Source organism: Plecotus auritus (assembly GCF_963455305.1).
Source record: "Plecotus auritus genome assembly, chromosome: 3".
Lineage (NCBI taxonomy): Eukaryota > Metazoa > Chordata > Mammalia > Chiroptera > Vespertilionidae > Plecotus > Plecotus auritus.
In genome coordinates, this window is record NC_137772.1 from 205,828,912 (window position 1) to 205,844,243 (window position 15,332).

The window sequence follows — 15,332 nt, forward strand, 5'->3', positions numbered from 1 at the left end:
TCAATCCCAATCCTCTCTCTCAGTCCTGCTCTACCCATCAGATCTTTCTCCTTCACACAAAACACCATACCCCTAACACTTCTGATTCTGAATCTACTTTTGACCCAGCAAACCACCGACCTCCACCCCCTTACACATCCCCTCCCTCACCTGCAGTAGATTCCCCAAACCCAGACCCTACTAACCAGCAACCACCTTCTCCCCGGCCCCTGAGAGCCCAAATCCCAAGAATGCAAGCTCCAAAACAGCCTTTTCCCACCTAACACTTGCTCTTCTTGGGCCACCCAAAGACCACCCTCCTCAACAGCCTCTTCTATTCCCGCCCACATTCTACCCCTGAGGGAGGCAGCAGGAACTGAGGGTATTGTGGTCAATTATGACAAACTTAATGAAATCACTCAAGGCCCTCGTGAAAACCCAGCTCTCCTCCTCCTCCTCCTCCTCCTCTCCCACCTCACCGAGGCCTTATATAAATTTACATCCTTAGACCCCACCTCCCCAGAGGGAGCCCTTCTTCTGAATACCCATTTTATATCCCAATCAGCCCCCGACACACGCCACAAACTTGGAAAAATAGACACAGGTCCACAAACCCCTCAAAAAGACCTCGTTAACCTGACCTTTACGGTCTTTAATAATAGAGACGAGGAGACTCAAATCCAAAAACAAAGGCGAGATCAGGCCAAGGCTGAGGCCCGGAAGGAAGCCTTCCAGCTCCTAGCCACCACTCTCATGAACCCCAAACGAAGTGCTGGTCCTCCTACAGAGGGTAAGTCAGGGGCTAAACCTCCTCCGGGCCCATGCTTCAAATGCAACCAGGATGGACACTGAGCCCAGTCCTACTCAAACCCGTTCTGGCCTTGTGCGTTCCTCCTTAGGCGACCTAACAATAGAATTTTTTTTAACCAGGGAAATAGGAAGAGATATCAGGAAGGAGGGTTTAGAAAAGAAAGGAGGCCGAACCGGTTTGGCTCAGTGGATAGAGCGTTGGCCTGCAGACTGAAAGGTCCCAGGTTCGATTCCGGTCAAGGGCATGTACCTTGGTTGTGGGCACATCCCCAGGGGGAGGTGTGCAGGAGGCAGCTGAGCGATGTTTCTCTCTCATCAATGTTTCTAACTCTCTCTCCCTCTCCCTTCCTCTCTGTAAAAAATCAATAAAATATATTTAAAAAAAAAAGAAAAGAAAAGAAAAGGAAGGAGGCCCTAATTGGTTTGGCTCAGTGGATAGAGCCACTAATTGCCTGCAGACTGAAGGGTCCCAGGTTCGATTCCGGTCGAGGGCATGTACCTTGGTTGTGGGCACATCCCCAGTAGGAGATGTGCAAGAGGCAGCTGAGCGATGTTTCTCTCTCATTGATGTTTCTAACTCTCTATCCCTCTCCCTTCCTCTCTGTAAAAAAATTCAATAAAATATTTAAACAAGAAAGAAAGAAAAGGAAGGAGGCTGGTCACGGGGTGCAGTTGTTTACAAGTTAGCTTGGGGCAGGGAGTTGTGGAGGGGAAGGCTGGGGTGAGAGAGTAGGCAGGGCACTCACATCTGAGTGGCTCTCACTGGCCCTATTCCAGGGAAATAGGACACTCACTGTGTCTTTGGTGAGCAGAGTGAAGGGGTCTCCTAGGACAGTGGTTGGCAAACTCTAGTCAACAGAGCCAAATATCAACAGTACAACGATTGAAATGTCTTTTGAGAGCCAAATTTTTTAAACTTAAACTTCTTCTAATGCCACTTCTTCAAAATAGACTCGCCCAGGCCGTGGTATTTTGTGGAAGAGCCACACTCAAGGGGCCAAAGAGCCGCATGTGGCTTGCAAGCCGCAGTTTGCCGACCACTGTCCTAGGGGATGTCACTTCCCAGGGGCCCAAATCCAGCTGAGATGCGTGAGGAAGCTGGGACATTCCTGACCTTTCCCCAAACGGTGGTCCTTTTTCTTCCCCACGCCATGATCCTGGGCTGTGCAGAGGGCCACTCTTGCCTCCAGCTCCCTGCACTGCCCCAACCCACCCTGAGCTCAGTTGAGGCAGGAGGCTAGGGGTTTCCAGCTGCTGCTTGCTTTCCTGCCTTGGGCTTCCGCTGCCACCCCAGAGAGCTGGCCTTTGATTCCCACATCCTCATTCTCCCCAGACACGCCCCGCCCCAGTACTGCAGCATCCTGTACACCTCCCCCCCACCCCCCAGAGGCTAGGAGGGTTCGCTGGTCCCCAAGATCCTGGTGCCTCTCTCTCCTCCCCTCACCCCTGCCGCCTCTCATCCCCACCCCCACCCCCCCCCGCCCCAGTGTCTCTCTGCTCGCATCCCCTGCATTTCTGTATCTGTGCCTCCCCACGTGGATGCATCCATCTTCATCTCCCTGCGTATGTGTCTCTCTTCCTCTGAGCCTCAGACACCAGGAGGCAGTTCTGACTCTGCTGGTTTGGGGTGGAGTGCCCCTTGCCTCTCCTTTTCCTCTCTCCCCATCCCAGCTGCCACCAAGCTCGAATTCCCTTTCTTGCCGGTAAACAGGCATCCAGGCCTTTGGCAGGAACGCAGGCTTCAACAAGCTGCAGAGCACAGCCTGGAGCGGAGGGGCGGATGCAAGGGGGGTGCCGCAGGGTGGACAAAGGGAAAAGCCCGGATTGGGACAAACACACCGACGCCCCAGGGGCTGACGCCGGGAGGAAGGGAGGGAAAGCCCAGGTGAGGAGCGACCCAGAGCAGCTCATTAAAGCCACCGCCGCTGCACTCTGCACAATCCACCATCACACACGGAGCCCAGGGGAGTACAAACAAGGTGGAGGCAGAGGGAAAGAGATGAAGAAATTCTGAGAGGCGAGGCCCGTGCGCGGCGCAGTCGACCAAAAGAGAGACAGAACAAGGGGGCGATGCGACCGAAATGGCAACACGCACCGCACACTCAGAGCCCTTGAGGTTCCTGCTCCCCCTGGCCCCCCGAGATGGGATGGGGAGCGAGGCTGGGGAGAGGAAGAGGGCACGGCCCCACCACAGTGACAGTCTGTGGTCCCACAGGGCTTTCATCTTCTCCCCGCGGCCCCCAGTCAGCCCCCTTGGCCCAGCCACGGATGTGCCCCCCACCGCACACCCTCTCCACTGCTTACAGGCGTCGGGTAAGCTTCCTAGATGCCATGACCCCTCTGAGGGACCCTTGTGGTTCGGTGGCTGCAACCTCCGCCATCCTCTCCTTTGCCTCAGACGCCCACGTTGGGGGAGCCGTGGCCCCCTCCTTCCCCTGCCCCCCGAAAGGTGCAGAACAGAGATCAACCTGAGAGCCTTACAAACCCGGGCCCCCACCTGCCTCCTCGCAGCACCCACCTCATCAACGTTCTTTCATTCAACAGACTTTTCTTCAGTGTCCACACTGGGCAAGGCCTGGGTCTCCCCAGCTCCCTGGCGGCCAGGTGAGGCCCCAGGTGCCCAGAGGCTCTGCCTAAAACCAGGTGGTGGGGCAGCTTTTACTCTGAGGCGGACCTCCTCTAGGTAAAGTGTCCACACACTGACGGAGGGAACTCATCTGGCGAGTGATTTCTGGCCCTGTCCTCTCCGAAACCTCTCAGCGGAGGTGGAGGCGGCCATTTTGTGGAAACAGCCCCAAAATTATTTGTCAAAAGACGAAAAAGTGGTGATCTTCCCCATCAGGTCCTGCTGGCAGCCTCGTGCTCCTGAACGTGTGCCCCACGGAGCAGGGCATCCAGGTGCAGGGACTCCAGCCAGGGCGAAACCTCCGAATTAGGGAGAACGGGCTTTTCTATTGGGTGGGATCTGACTGTCCGAGGAGGCCCTCTCCCAGTCTCAGAAGGGCAGGCGGAGGACGCCGTGGGCACAGGGCTGGGAGCTGAGGAGGTCTTAGGGGAGAAAAGGTCTGAGGCTGCGGAGTTGGACAAGGTGTCCCATCTTGAGGGGTCTCAGCTCCTGAGTGCCCCCCACACTCGGCCAAGCCTGGGGCAGGGTGGGGGTCTGCACATCCTTCTCTAGCCCCCTAGCCTTCTTTTTCAGAGCAGCTAAGACACCTAAAACCGATTCTCTTAGAGCCAATATTTCCCAAGACGTATTTACCTCAAAATGTCTCTATCCTCTTTATAGCATTTCACACATAAAGCTCAATGTAAATCCTTTTTGAGAATTTTAACTTTTCCATTTCATTCATCATTTTAAAGCTAATTAAAAGGAGAAGTCTTTAGAGATATTTTTCAAAAAATCCTAAAAATACACAAAAGTAGACAAAATGTCAAAGTACTATAAACAGAAAAGACGATTAACAGGCTGTATCGATCGTGTGGCTTACGAAATGCCGCCAGGATGATTTCTGGTGTGACTTTTGGTGATGGTGTCATAGGGAAAATCGATTTTGGGAGAATTGCCTCTAGACTAGATTCCATTTCTCGTATTCTTTTTCTTGCATTTCCCTTTCTTTCCCCTTCTCATTTATTTTTATAGGCCTCCTCCCCTCCTTCCTTAACATATCCTTTCTCCTCCCTTCCCACTCCTCCTTTCCTCTTTTTTCTCTTTTCCCTCTCTCCCTATCGTCATCGTCTCCACTCCCCATAGTTAATTGCCTTCCACTGCTTTCCTCAGCCCGTGGTGGCCTCAAGTCCCGGGTCTTCTCTGACTTTGCAGGCTGAGTCCACACTCCTCTGAGGAGCACCTTCTGGCCTGGGCACTGGGCTGGGCGTGGAGGGGATGCCGAGAGGGGTTTGGCACAGTCCCTGGCCTCTGAAGCTCACAGATCCAGTGGGAGATCGCTGCACACGAAACGCAAGAGAAGGTGGCCCGCCCTGTGGTGGGAGAACTGGGCGTCCAGCACATCCCAACGCACCTGCTGCCACGCTCTCCCCGCTTGCCCGACCCACCGCAGAGAGGAACGAAGCTGTCTGCCCATCTTACCTCTGGGCCTGTGTCTTTAGTCCCCGCTGCTTCTCGCTGCCCCTACAGGTGTGCCTATGTGCGGGCTGGGAGCTCTGCCACCACGACCCCGCTGGGGAGAGTGCTTGTCACTCCTGCAGAGACGCACTTAAATGAAGAGACAGGAAGCCAGCTGGGTAGTGAGACTCCACACCCCAGACCAGGCCGGCCCCCAACGTCACTGCCTGGGGCTGGGGTCCCCACCCTCTCTGCCTGTAGGGGAAAATGTCAAAGTGAAAATGCAAAAGTCAAAGGAAAAAGTTAAGCAGAACCAGGAGGGAGCCCAGAGTGTCACGTACTTCTTGTTGCCTGTGTGTCCAGGCGTGGGGCCTGCAGGAGGCAGCCAATCAGTGATTCTCTTGCATCATCGGTGTTTCTGTCTCTCTCTCCCTCTTCTTTCCTCTCTGAAATATATATATTTTAAGGTTATTTTGCCCTGTTCTAACATTCCAAAGGTTTGAGGCATAAGACGGGCACAGTTCCTCTGGCACGGCAGCTCTGGCTCCATTTTAAAGTGGCTCCATTTAGTTCTCAGCCATCATTGAGCCATGGACATCTCTTGGGACAATTGGAACAAGCAACACAAGACCGGGGACAAGAGGAAGCCCCACCACAAGAAGTGAAGATATGAGCTGGGACGCCTTGCTGCCAGCACTAACATGCCTCCCCGTCCCCCCCCCAACCCCACCCCGCCCCTCCCGCATACACACAGTTTGTGTGCGGTGGCGGGCGGGGCGAGGCAGCAAGAAGTACCGCACCTTGAGGTTGGACGTGGCCAACTTCTGGGGCTGGGAGTGTTGTACCCAAAAAACAAGGATTACTGATGTTGTCTACAACACATCCAACAACAAACCAATCCGCTCCAAGACCCTAGTAAAGAACTGCACGGTGCTCATTACAGCACCCCACACCCACAGTGGTAGAGTCCCACGAGGCACCGCCCCTGGGCCGGAACAAGGGGGCCAAGCTGATTCCTGAGGAGGAAGACCGTTTAAACAAAAAACGATCAGAGAAAATTCAGAAGAAATACGGTGAAAGGAAAAAGAATGCCAGAATCATCCGTCTTCTAGTTCCAGCAGGCAAGCTCCTTGCACGCACCGCTCCAAGGCCAGGCCAGTGGGGCCGCGCAGAAGGCTCTGTGCTGGAGGGCAAGGAGCTGGGGCTCCAGCTGAGGAAAATCAAGGCCGGGAGCAGCAAATAAATCCTACCTCCTATCTTAGCTCATGTAATACAGGTGTTTATTGATCAAATAAAGTGGCTTCATTTATTGTTTTTTTACAACCTGCCGAGCTTCTTCTTTGAACCTCCCACTCGGTGAGGGCTTCACCATCCACCGAGCTGCCCACGCCAAATAAACTGGGTATGATCTTTGACTCCACCCAGCCCCTCCCATGTGTTCATTTACCAGTTCTCATGGATGCTACCTTCTAAAGAGCTCTGAAGTCTGTCCAAGTCACTCTGCCCCACTGCCACCATTCCCATCCAAGGTGCCAGCATCATCCTTTGCCTGGATGATCGCACCTGCCTTTTCACTGGTCTCCTGGTCTCTCCACTCTTCTTCCTCCAGGACATCCTCTGCACAGCAGCCTGAATTTAAATATGCACATATCATGCCATTCCCCGACTATGAGAAAAAACAAAGTGGCTAGTTCAGCTTGCAACTCCAAAAATTAACACAGTGTTTCCACTTGAGTCCATCATTGTGCTTCGTTTGCAGCAGAAGTCTTCCCTCGTTTCTCATTTCATAATTAATGAGAAGTGCTACATCTCATTCCATAACAATCTACTCAAGGGTTGAACTTTAATAAAATTAATATTTACTGCTTCATCAAGGACATTCTTAAGTGAAACTGGCACCTTTTTTTCTTTCTTTCTTTCTTCTTCTTTTTTTTTTTTTTTTTTTTTTTTACTGCAAGTGCGTGGCAGTGAAGAATACAATGACTGTAGTATGGTTTGGCAACACTGCCTTGATTTGTGCTAAGGCAGCAGGCAGTCTATCCCTGATAGCTTTTGCAACATCATTGCAATCTCAACATGCAGATAACTTCATATTATTTTTATGAAAATAACTGGACCTCGAGAACCCCCAGGCAAGGAACCTTGTGGGCCACACTTTTGAGAACGACTAATCTAGAAAATTTTTATTCATCCTTCAGATCTTAACTATGTCTCTGCACAGACCTTCATTGTCCCCAGAGTCTTTTCTTCCTTAGTAATGCCCTCAATTTTTAGCGGTGCTCATGGCTGCCCAGATTTAAGTTATACTTCCCAGCTTCCTTTGCAGCTGAATGTGGTTAAATGACAATTTTAGTTAATGGATGTAAGAGAAAATGTTAGGCGCACCTTCTACGGAGCATCCTTCAAGGGAGGACATATGTCCTTCAGAGGATGAAGTGTATCCTTCCTCAGGCCGTCATCCCCTTACTGCAGGCTGGAATGCAACACTCTCCCACTTGCTTTCTCATGTACATTACCTAGGAGGCTCCTATGGGCACTAAAGTTTATAACCCCTGATCTAGTCCGATTCCTCCATTCATTCATGTATTCAACAGGTGTTAAGTGTCTACCAGACCCAAGGTGCTGGGGATGTCAGGTAAGCTAGACATGGTCATTGCTCTAGCCTGTGAGGTAGACAATACACATTTAATAATTTCATTACGATTAGACAAGTGCTACAAAGGAAGAATCACAGAGTGCTGGAAGAGCTTATCATAGGGAACTTTATTTCAACCGGGAGGCTGAGAAAGGCTTCTCTGAGGAGTGTGTATCAGTAAGCATTGGGCTCTGCCGCAAATGAAAGAAAATTCAACATAATAGAAGCTTACATGAGACTGAAGTCGATTTCTCAGCTGAAAGAAGTCTGGTGGCAGGTGGTTCAGAGATAAGAGAGATGAAGGGGCTCCACCTCTTACCCCAGAGGCTGGATTTGGGCTCCACCATCCTCTGCCCACGACCCCTCCTCATAGCCTGAGAAGGCCACTCAAGCTCCTCAGCTAAAACCAGTGTCGCTTTGAGAAGGCTAAAAAGGGCTAATTCCAATATAACCCTGATATTTGGGGGATAGTGATCTGAATCCATGCCAGCAAGCTTAGTGTACATTCTTTTTTTTTTAATTTATTTTATTGATTTTTTACAGAGAAGAAGGGAGAGGGATATAGAGTTAGAAACATCAATCAGCTGTCTCCTGCACACCCCCTACTGGGGATGTGCCCACAACCAAGACACATGCCCTTGACCAGAATCGAACCTGGGACCTTTCAGTCCCCAGGCTGATGCTCTATCCACTGAGCCAAACTGGATAGGGCCCTCAGTGTACATTCTTGGTAACCTATAATTAAGTCACTACCTCCTTCTCAGATACTGGTCTTGCAGAACCTGTTACTGTGAACAGTACACTGCCCCGGAGGGAGGGTTGTTAACGCTGGCGCCAGGCCAGACCATCAGATATGGCCTGGAGACCCCCAACACCTGGGGACCTTCTTGCAAGGCCTGTGAAAAGGACCGGAAGCATAATCCATATTTGCGGGACAAAGACCACAGGGAGATATAAAGGAAAGCCCCATGCATGTTTCTTCACTCAGATTTGGAAGGCTGTTCCCTGAGTCCACCAGTGTATTAAACAGTGTCCTTCCTCTTCTTTGAAGCGTCCTTGGTTTTCTTTGGTCTTCTGCAACAGCTTACAGTAAGATCGCCCAGCAGCCTGTGCTGCTTCTCCCCTGGGAGCACTTGTCCAAGTGTAATGACGATGAAATGATTGATTGTTTAGTGTCTGTCTTCCAGACTGGAGTGGTGACCACGTCTGTCTACTTAGCACCCAGCAGAGTGCCTTGGGCCTCGTAGATCCTTAATACTTGTCAAATCTCTTTAAAAAATATGTATTAAATTTTATTGATATTAAGTTGTGGTAAAATATATACATACCACCATAAAATTTATCATTCTACCCATTTTTAAGTGTACAGTGCGGTGGCATTAAGTACATTCACATTGTTGTGCAACCATCACCAACATTCATCTCCAGAACTTTTTCATCTTCCCCAACTGAAATTCTGTACCTGTGAAATACTAACTTTCTATTCCCTTTCCCTGAATATTTTTTGAATGGATGAATGGATAGGGTCTAGGTCAGATCGCAGACTTAAATGCCTACGGGAGCCTGCTAGGTAATCTAAACGAGAAAAGCAGATGGGCAGTGAACTGTAGGGAGGGGTGGGGACTAGAGAGTTCCTGCCTCATTTCACCGGGGACAGCCACTAATCACACAGCTCCAGCTGAGTTGATAGTAGAAGTGGTACCAGAATATGAACTCAGAGTTGCCAGCTCTGCCAAAATTTTGAGAGAAGATGGAAAACCAGACATGTATGTAATACCTCCTAATTTTAATGTTGACAACTAATTTTTTGTTTTGTTCTAACACTGGTTAAATCAAACAAAGCATTCCAGAGGCAGGGTCTAGCTTAGGGCCCACGGATTGCACCTGATGAACCAGATGGGCTGTGTAACACCATTCGACTCTGGGGTCTGTGACCTGTGAATGTCTATGAAGATGGGTTCCCAAGAGTCAACAGGCTCCAAGAACCTGGCTGCCACTCTGGGATTTCCAAAGAGGAAAAGAAAAGAGGAAGAGAGAGCAAGTTTATATGAACATTTACAACAGCCGTGTGCGTTATATGGCTGTGTATTTTATTTAATCCTCACAACAATGAGAGGGCACACGTATTATTCTCTAGAGTCTAGACCAGTGGTTCTCAACCTTTTTAATGCTGCGACCCTGCTAGCAGTTCTTTTTAATGCTAGCGACCCTGCTATGGGTTGAGAACTGCTGCTGTAGAGCCTAAGACCATCGGAAAACACAGATATTTCCATTACGATTCATTAACAGTAGCAAAATTACAGTTATGAAGTAGCAACGAAAATCATTTTATGGTTGGGGGCCACCACAACATGAGGAACTGTATTAAAGGGTCGCGGCATTAGAAAGGTTGAGAACCACTGGTCTAGACCATACAGATGAGGAAACTGAGGCTCAAAGCGTTAAAGAAAATTGCTGAAGGTCACAGAGCTAGTAACCATAACTGGTGGGACTGGGGTTTGAACTTCTGCCTGGGCCCAATGCTTGGATTGTCCCCCCACTCGACTGCCTCTTCTCTGCATCAAGGAAGACAGTGCAGGGATATGAGGCTGACAACCTCATCTGGGGCTGCTGAGGCTCAGCATCGCCACTGTGCCTCACATATATACAGTGATTTTCCATTTCAAAGCACTTTCACATACATTAGCACTTGCCAAACCTTTTGGTAGGTATTATTATCCTCATTTTATAGAAGAAGAAATGATGTTAAGCCCCATGGTAGGACTGTAAGCATTGAGCCTGGAGATTTCCAGAAGCCTCCTGTTCCTGGTAGAGCGCTATTTTTGCTGCGTGGATTCTGTCTCAGGCTGGAGGAGGGGGAGGAGGTCAAGTGGGGAGAAAGAGAGGGGAAGCAGAGGGAAGACAGCAGCAAGGCTGAGGAAGTGTTGGAGGCGGGGCTGTTGGAGAAGGGGTAGGGCTGCCGGTGGAAGCTGTGGAGGGGAGCTTGGAAGCCCCAGGTGCAGTCCTGTGGTGGCCTCCTTACCAGAAACATCTGCAGCTGCACTGACACGCTCTGCAAAGGGGGTTGGGGGCAGGCTTGGAGATGGGGGTGTGGGGGAGGGGCCACAGAGGTGGTCTGGGAAGTAGAGCCTGGGAGGGCTGACCCACCTCCACGCTGGCCACATTCTCCCTAGCTCCATGGCCACCTTCTGCAACTCTCAGAGGGTGGCTCCTGGGCCTCCCGCACCCCATGGGAGCTATGAGCAGGCAAATTTCAGAGCCCAGCTTGGGCTCAGCCAGCTGGCACCTGCAGCCTTTTGGATAACTGTCAGCCGCAGAGTAAAGCAGACAGAACCCATCCCCACCCAACCCCATTCCCTTCAAAGGGGGACCTCCATCGTGGGGTGGGCCCAAGCAAGGAAACCTAAGCTCCTTGCTTACCTCTTTTGTGGAATACACCTCTGCCTGGTGGGGGAGGTGGAGCAGGGAACTTTCTGGGCCTGCCCTGCACCTTAAAGATAAGAAGACCTGCTGGGCATCGGGTTGCAGGCTCGTCCCCAGTTGGGGGTGTGCAGGAGGCAGTCAATCAATGATTCTCTATCATCATCATTGATGTTTCTATCTCTTTCTCCCTTCCTCTCTGAAATCAATAAAATAAATATCAATATCTATATATCTATATATCTATGTATCTATATATCTATGTATCTATGTATCTATATATCTATATATCTATATATCTATATATCTATATATCTATATATCTATATATCTATGTATCTATGTATCTATATATCTATATATCTATATATCTATATATCTATATATCTATATATCTATATATCTATATATCTATATATCTATATATCTATATATCTATATATCTATATATCTATATATCTATATATCTATATATCTATATATCTATACTAGAGGCCTGGTGCATAAAAATTTTTGCACTGGACGGGGGGGTCCCTCAGCTGGGCCTGCCCCCTCTCACAGACCGGGAGCGCTCAGGGATCAGGGGAAGACGACGCCCCATTACACCTCTGCTGCTGCCACTGTCGGCAGCACAAGCCTCAGCCTGCCCTGGGTGGCTAGGGGGCTGAGGGGACTGGGGTCTGGGAGGGCTGACTCACCTCCACCCTGGCCACATTCTCCCTAGCTCCATGGCCACCTTCTGCAACTCTGGGACTCCAGAGGCAGGTGCCCCGGCGGGGGTGAGGAGACTGGGCACTGCCATCCTGTGGCTGTGGGCACCGTCATCTCTGAGAGCAGGGCAGTAATTAGCATATTCCCTCCTTATTGGCTGTGGGTGCCACCATCTTTGAGACGGCATGAGGCTCAATTAGCATATTCCATCTTTATTAGATAGGATATCTATATATCTATATCTATCTATAGCTATATATATATATTTTTATTATTATTATTATTATTTTTAAATATATTTTATTGATATTTTACAGAGAGGAAGGGAGAGGGATAGAGAGCCAGAAACATCAATGAGGGAGAAACATCGACCAGCCGCCTCCCGCACACTCCCCACTGGGGATATGCCCGCAACCAAGGCACATGCCCCTGACCGGAATCGAACCTGGGACCCTTCAGTCAGCAGGCCGACGCTCTATCCACTGAGCCAAACCGGTTTTGGCTATATATATATTTTTAAGGAACCCAACCAGCGTGGCAGCTCAGTGGTTGAGCATCGACCTATGAACCAGCAGGTCATGGTTGGATTCTGGTCAAGGGCACATGCCCAGGTTGTGGGCTCAGTCCCCCATGGAGGGCATGCAGGAGGCAGCCAATCAATGATTCTCTTTTATCATTGATGTTTCTATCGCTCTCTTCCTCTCTGAAATAAAAATATATTTAAAAAAAAACCACAAAAACAAGGAGTAAGATGATCCCTCCCCCACCCTCCACAGGCCCCACTGAGCTTCCTGCCTCCTTTTTTTAAAATTTTATTTATTGACTAGAGGCCTGGTGCACGAAATTCATGCACGAGGGGATGTCCCTCAGCCCAGCCTGCACCCTCTCCAATCTGGGACCCCTCGAGGGATGTCCGACTGCCCGTTTAGGCTCAATCCTGGTGGGATCGGGCCTAAATGGGCAGTCAGACATCCCTCTCACAATCCAGGACTGCTGGCTCCCAACCGCTCACCTGCCTGCCTGTCTGATTGCCCCTAACCGCTTCTGCCTGCCAGCCTGATTACCCCCTAACAACTCCCCTGCCAGCCTGATTGACACCTAACTGCTCCCCTGCTGGCCAAATTGCCCCTAACTGCCCTCCCTTGCCGGCCTGGTTGCCCCTAACTGCCCTCCCCTGCTGGCCCAATCCCCCCAACTGCCCTCCCCTGCAGGTCTGGTCCCCTCAACTGCCCTCCCCTGCAGGCCTGGTCCCCCCAACTGCCCTCCCCTGCAGGCCTGGTCCCCCCAACTGCCCTTCCCTGCTGGCCTGGTTGCCCCTAACTGCCCTCCCTTGCAGGCCTGATCCCCCCAACTGCCCTCCCCTGCAGGTCTGGTCCCCTCAACTGCCCTCCCCTGCAGGCCTGTTCCCCCCAACTGCCCTCCCCTGTAGGCCTGGTCCTCCCCAACTGCCCTCCTCTGCAGGCCTGGTCCCCCCCAACTGTCCTCCCTTGCAGGCCTGGTCCCTCCCAACTGCTCTCCCCTGATGACCATCTTGTGGTGGCCATCTTGTGTCCACATGGGGGCGACCATCTTTGACCACATGGGGTGGCCATCTTGTGTGTTGGAGTGATGGTCAATTTGCATATCACCTCTTTATTATATAGGATTTGAGAGAGAGAGGAGGGGTGAAGGGGGAAAGAGAGAGATTTTTTTGTTGTTCCACTTATTTATTTGTTTATGCATTCATTGGTTGCTCCTTGTATGTTCCCTGACCGAGGATCCAACCTGCAACCTTGGCATATCAGGACGATGCTCTCACCAACTGAGCTACCTGGCTAGGGCTGAGCTTCCTGCCTCCTTGATGCCCCTTCCCCTCTAAGTCCCCAGCCTGGAATATTGGTTCAGTTCACAGATAAACCTGAAGGCACGGCATGAATTAACCCAGCTCCCTGGAAGGACGAAGAGAACACAAAATGGGCTGGAGGTTATCTTGCTAGAGCTTTGAGGGGAAAGGGGGAGGGGCAGGGTGTGTCACCTCTTAAGAGATCTCACAGTGAAGGGGGTAAAAATTAATAAAGGATACCAGTAAGCACAAGCCCCATGCCCTCTCTTCCTCCCGTTCTTTCTTTGCTCTTCACTTCCTTAGCGGGTGAACAAGGTGGCCCATCACTCTGCCCCTGTCCCCTCCCTGCTCCCTTTGTGCAGGAACATGGGGAAGTCCCCGCAGAGACACTGGTGAATCCTCGATGACTGCTTTCATAAGCCCAAAGGGCATAGGATGTTACCTAGTCGAAAGGAAAAATGCCACCCACAGGAATTTCCAGGAAACCCCTGCCCCACTCAAAAAGGGGGCTCCTCCTGGTGCAGACTTGCTCCCACTCTCAATATTTTTCCCCTCCTGCCCAGGGTAAAGTTCCCTGACAGAGCTGTCTGCGGCCAAAGTCCAGAGCGTGGCACACATGGCAGGCAGAGGTCTAGGTCGCTGTGGGGGTGCTGTGGGCTGAGGCTGTGTGTGTGCTCTAAGACCACAACCGGCATGAATGTTCTCTCTGAGAGAGACAGACAGACAGGGAGGGCAGGCAGGCGGGTGGGTCGTCTCTATCATTCCTGGCATGACCAGAGCAGGCTTGCTTCCTCCTTCACAAAGGGATGATCAGACAAGGACATCACATGCGTGGAGCACAGCACAGTTAAACCCTTTTGTTATCCAGTATTCACAACAGCCCATTTTGGTGGGTTATTACTATCCCATTTAACAGGTGAGGAAACTGAGGCTCAGGGAGATTAACTCTGGTCACGTCAGCACAGCTGGGGTCAGAAGCCAGGTCTCCTGACTCTCAAAGCTGCAGTAGCAGCCAGCTGCCTTGCTGGCTCTTCTTGTCCCCACGTGAGGCCTTTGTTCACAACACTCTCCTTTGTCAGACTTGGATAACCTCACAGGTCCAGGGATATGTATCCTGAGGCATGTATTGTTCAGTCCTTTCCTGGTGGGTGCACAGAGCATGTGACAGCTGCTGGGTGCATACTCATATACAGACTATATCAAGGGCACCCCACAAAGGCGGTGCCTACATGTGGGGACACCAGCTGCCTGTCCACAGCCCTGCTAATCTCCCACGTGCCCAGCCTACCCAGTAAACCCATGTTGTGTGACAGTGACCACTGGGTGGCAGTGTGTTCTCATGCCTAGGAACAGATAAGGCCCCAAGAGCTGAGGAACGTGGGGGTGGGGCAGAAGCAGACAGGAACCTCAACCAGCTGGCACGGAAAGGTTGCAAGATTTGATCTCCAGGAGGATTTGACAGGACAGGGCTGTTCCGTGTGTGTGTGTGTGTGTGTGTGTGTGTGTGTGTGTGTGTGTGTGTACACACATGCACCCACTACAACTAGAGGGCCAAGGACAGTGCTGAAGTGGAGCTGAATGTGGGGTGCGGTGGGGTGGGCCAGAGGAATAAAAATATAAAGGAAACCAGGGCAGCTAGCACGATAGCCAAATGACAGACGAAAGCTGTAGAAGTAAGGGGTGAGGGCTTTTTGGAGCTTTAGAAAAATTACTACCCATAAGAGATAGTAAGAAAGAGACTAAGGAGAAAAGAATCACTGAGAAGCCCAGAACAGAAAGGAGAAGATGAGACTGGCGGGGAGGGAGGGAGGGAGAGTAGGTCGAAGGGAGCCCCCAGAGGTTGGGGAGAGACAAGACTCTTCATGCGACAAGAAGGAGCCAGACTCAGCCTT